At 40.8% G+C, this 4,889-nt stretch overlaps 1 pseudogene; it reads left to right on the top strand.

Moving 5' to 3' along the window:
* Positions 1-965: 965 nt before the first annotated feature.
* On the top strand, positions 966-1,171 carry LOC132536428 (U2 spliceosomal RNA; annotated as a pseudogene).
* The last annotated feature ends 3,718 nt before the right edge of the window (positions 1,172-4,889 follow it).

Below are 4,889 nucleotides of genomic sequence, written 5' to 3'. Positions count from 1 at the left end.
AACGGTTATTTCACCATTTTCAGCCCATCTTGATGGAGCTTGAAGAAATCATGTTAAGTGAAATAAGTCAGAAACAGAAGGATGAATATGGGATGACCTCACTCTCAGGCGGAAGTTGAAAAACAAGATCAAAAGAGAAAACACAAGTAGAACCTGAACTGGAGTTGGTGTATTGTACCAAAGTAAAAGACTCTGGGGTGGGTGAGTGGGGGAAGAGTACAGGTCCAAAAAGGATGACAGAGGACCTAGTGGAGGTTGTACTGTTATGTGGGAAACTGAGAAATGGTATGCATGTAGAGAATATTGTATTTACTGTCGAATGTAAAATATTAATCCCCCAATAAAGAAATTAAAAAAAAAGATATGCCCCACTAACCCCACTGGACCTTAACTATAAAATGAGGGTAGTAGTTTTGACACCTATTTCACAGAGGTTTTGTGAACATTAAATAATAAAATAAATTCAATGTATTGATATGATTATGATATGGTATTGGAATGTTTAGATGAGTCCAAATATCCCAGTACACTACTGGGTATGGATTCCCTTCATCAATCTACAGTCTCTTCCACATGTTGCTTCTTACATCACCAGTGAATTAATCTTTGTTCCTCTGGGGGTGTAAGATGACCTTTATACAAATGTTCTCAGGCATATATCTTGTCACTCATATACAGAGACATACTCTTGTGCAAAAAAAGATAAATTCTCTCTTGCTCAGACTTGTTTATTACTCGTACTTCTCTTAAAAACAACAACCCCCCAATATTTATTAAAACTTTGAAACATGGAAGCAAAATAAAGAAACAATAACAAAGGGAATACTAAAAATGGAGAGTAAGGGAAAGTAGATATGAGAAATAGATACAGAAACTGAAAAGCACAAAGGGAATTACCAAACAGACAAAGCCTGATAAATGGAAGGGCTAAATGTAGTCATTGCCTTATTCTGATGTCAGAAGTTATCGCTTCTCGGCCTTTTGGCTAAGATCAAGTGTAGTATCTGATGTCAGAAGTCCAGATTATAGAACACAGCAAAACCAAATGTACTGAGTGATTTTCTTTTAACCTTTGAAGATCCAGTTCAGCCCCAATGCAAGCCTTCAGGGTGAGGGTTATGGAAGGACACAAATCTCTAAGCAATTAGTTGCACTGAGAGTTTTATTTCAATGAGAAGAATTCCCTTCTGAATGTGTTTGCCTGTGACACTTGAGTCCCAGGTATCCCAAATCATCTCAGACAAACTTCTAAGAAGTTTTGACAGCAACATGACATTTGATATCAAAGTGGCAGCTGGGAGATGTTAACACTTCTCAAGTGGAGATAATATGCTTTAAAATTAAATAGGTGTTTCACATGCTCTTAATTAGACTTCCAGCCAAAGTGCTTTCTGTTTGAAGTTTCCTGATTACTTCAGGCAAATCTGGGGCCTGCTGAACCTGACGCCTGCTGTAAGTTAGAAGACTACTCCCAGAGAGAAGAAGAGAAAAATTAGAGACTTAGTCTGTGATTGAAGATGTACAATGGTTTTTCAAAGACCTAGGAGTGTTGGGGTACTGCAGTTGGGGCAAGGAGAATGAAGCATCTCTTGCTCCAAAAGTCATGGGAATAAATTCAGAGACTCCAAATGGAAATTTCCCCTGGTGTTATTTTCATGGTATCTCTACATAATTGCTTATACTCCACCAGCAGCATGAAGACTGAAGAAGAGGCTAGATGTTGCAAGACTTGGTGGCAACCCTTAGGGATGATTCTTCCATGTTGATGGAATCCAGAAGTTCAGGGAGATCACCTTGGTAGAGCTTCAACATCCCCTCAGAGATCACTGTGCCCTTCCCAAACATGTATACATCAGTTATGACCCATGAGTTAGGGAGCCTGACTCTTTGCTAGAGAAGGCACTTGGCAGAGTTTTAGCTCTGAGTCTTGCCCAAATCTCTAGCAGTAGATGACAAGCTTGGCATGCTTATCTGACTCCTCTCTCCTAGGGCCATCGGTAGAAACCTCATACTTCCATCAGTGTCTCAAAGCTGTTTGAGAGAGAGAGACAGAGATACCTACACCACTGCTTCAATATTTGTGAAGCTTCCCCTTTGCAGGTAAGCATGGGAGGTTTGAACACAGGTCCTTGCACATCATTACTTGTGTGCCCAACCAGGTGTGCCACCACTCAGCCCTGAGTACGTTATCATTGTACTGAAGTAGGTCCATAGTGGCTGTGGTTAATAAATAGCATGGGGACTGAAGTTGTGCTTGAGATAATTAGAATTTTCTTCCATATTCTAATTTGTTGTTCCTGCATTTCTGATTACAATTTTTTCAAATTCTTTACTCACTCCTGTTATTATTTCCTTAGCTAATGTTTGGATGTTGAACTCGTTGTTTTGTGCTTCACCCTCTGGAGGACTTTTAGCTGGACTCTTGTCCTGGTTCGAGTCTCCAATATTTTTTCTTGTTGTTTTAACCATTTTATATAAGTTAACAGTTTTTTCAATCCCTGAGTTGGAGTTCAGTGGTGTAAAAGCCTTTTTTTTTTTTTCCCCTGTAGGCTATGGGAGCCTGAGGGCTTTTAAACTATCAATAGGCTTCTTGGCTTAATCACTGACTCCTGACTAAGAGATAAAGCAGGGTGTGGCAGAGATAATCCAGTGGTTATGCAAAGAGACTTTCACAGCCCCTCTGCTATGCCACCGAGGTATAGGTCTTCTCCTGAGTTTCCCGGTTAGATCTCTGTGCCCTGGTGTCCCTCCCTGTTGCTGCTCCAGATTCTGAGGGTAGTAGCAATGGAGACTCAGAGTTGCACTTGGTGAGTCTCTGGGGAGTCCTTTCCTCCCTTCAGCTGTCCCCTTGTTGGTGGAGCAGACTGGAGGTGGTGTCTCCACTGACAAACTGTCGAACTGTTAGCAGTCACTTAATCTCTCCTTAGGCCCCTCTCTCCTCTCTGTCACCAGCCACGCGTGTTTGTACTCACGGGTGATTTACTGGGTTTCTGTGGTCATTCTAGTCCTGTCTTGTTTCGGTCCGGGTGGTCTCCTTTGGTATTCCTAGTTGATCCGGGAGAGGAGAGGAGAGGAGAGAAAGCGATCTGCTGCTCGTAGCTCTGCCTCCGGAAGTCGAATTTTTATTATTATTATTTTAATTTTCTACCAGAGTCCTGTTCAGCTCTGTTTTATGATGGTCTGAAGTCGTGCTTGGACTTCTCAGAGAAATGGGTTTAAATTATAGTTTCAACAATTAGTAACCATGTGACCATGGTAAGCCATTGAATCACCTTCATATGGAAAATGTACTTAACTCCTAAGACTGCTATGGAGATAAAAGGATACAGTGCATATGACGCAGTGTGCAGATATCTTACAGCAAAGGGTAGCTCTTTTCATCACCCAAATTCTTAGGATTAATGAGTGGTGGTTCTAGGAAAAGTAAGACCCTGAGGAGCTGAGGTACATAGGGTAAATTTAGGTTGGGATGTGGAGTGGAAAAGATTAGAAGGATGATCAGCAGCTGGAGGGTGGGTTGCCAGGAGCAAGCCACACAAGTGGGGCAAAATTGGGTCCAGGGAAGTGGGGGCTTTAGTCCAAAGAAAGCTGGTCTAGCAGCAAGCACTGTCTTTCCTAACCTTGCCAAAGGTGTGGATGAATTATCTTTTATCCGAGTGTGGCTCTCCAAGACCAGGTCAGTTTGTGTTACCTTCATCCTGCAGGCTCCACTGTGTACCCACCTAGAGCTACTTGCTGCATGTGCCGCTGCATGATTTCTTCCTTCAGGTGGCCTGTCAAAAACACAAAAGGAAAGCTCTGAGTGAGTTGTCAGTGGACTAGAGAAAGACTGGGCCTGAGTAGCATGGGGGAAGGTTTAAAGCATTAGGCAGAGCAAGAAAAGCAAGACAAAAGTGGGCATGGCTTCTAAGAGCCTTTTCATGTCCTGCATGATGGGAAGAAGACATTGCCAAAACTGGTGTTCTAACACATTGATGAAAATACGTAACTCACTTTTGAATCCAATAATGTTTGGTTTTATATCTCAGTCTGCCTTTTCCAGGGTTCTAGTTTCTTAACTAATTCTGCTGGTCTACTAGTAATAAAATAGAAGACAGAATTTAATCTTTTAAGACATTAAAAGCCATTTTTAATATTTGGGGGCATAGTGAAGTAGTAGTGCATAGGACCACTATGAGAGAGAGCTCCTAGCTTCAAAAAACAAGACAAAATAGTGGTGGGGTAAATATCACAATAACTACTAAAACTGACTCTCATGCCTGAAGCTCCAAAGTCCCATATTCAATCTCCTGCACCACCATAAATCAGAGCTGAGCAGTGCTCTGGTTAAAAAATAAATAAATAAAGGCCATTTTATACTTTCTTTAAGTTGCATGAAACTACATCAAATTAAAAATATGGTAATCTTAGATAGTAACCATAATATGAAGACAAATACAAAACTGATCATTTGATAAGAGTAACATTGTTCTAGATTAACAGTGATAAAAGTATAGTGTGTAGATCAAGGAAGATGACCCTACAATACTCTGCAGTGGTCATCCCTTGGCTGGCATTTGTTCTAGAAGTTATTCTTCATAAGAACATTAGTAAAATAGAAAATACTTAGAAGATGGTGTCTGGAATGGTGAGGATTTGACACCATGCAATAAAAGAAATAGTTGAGATGACCTAAGATATTTAGATGACAAAGAAAATACTCGAAGGGAAACAAGCTCCAGAGATAATGGTTGTCTTTAAAAATCTGAGTGTTATCATATGGATGAGAGAATAGGTTTATTTTTGTCCTGCTGCTGAGGGCAGAAGTCAGCTGGGATAAAGGCAGACTTGGACCTCAGTATGAGGGAGAGACAGCTCACAACAAGGACTGTATCCAATAGATTAAGTTG

The sequence above is a fragment of the Erinaceus europaeus genome, unplaced genomic scaffold (genome assembly GCF_950295315.1).
Source record: "Erinaceus europaeus unplaced genomic scaffold, mEriEur2.1 scaffold_1125, whole genome shotgun sequence".
Taxonomy (NCBI): Eukaryota; Metazoa; Chordata; class Mammalia; order Eulipotyphla; family Erinaceidae; genus Erinaceus; species Erinaceus europaeus.
The sequence above is the reverse complement of the archived record's forward strand: the minus strand, read 5'-3'. Positions and strand labels throughout refer to the sequence as shown.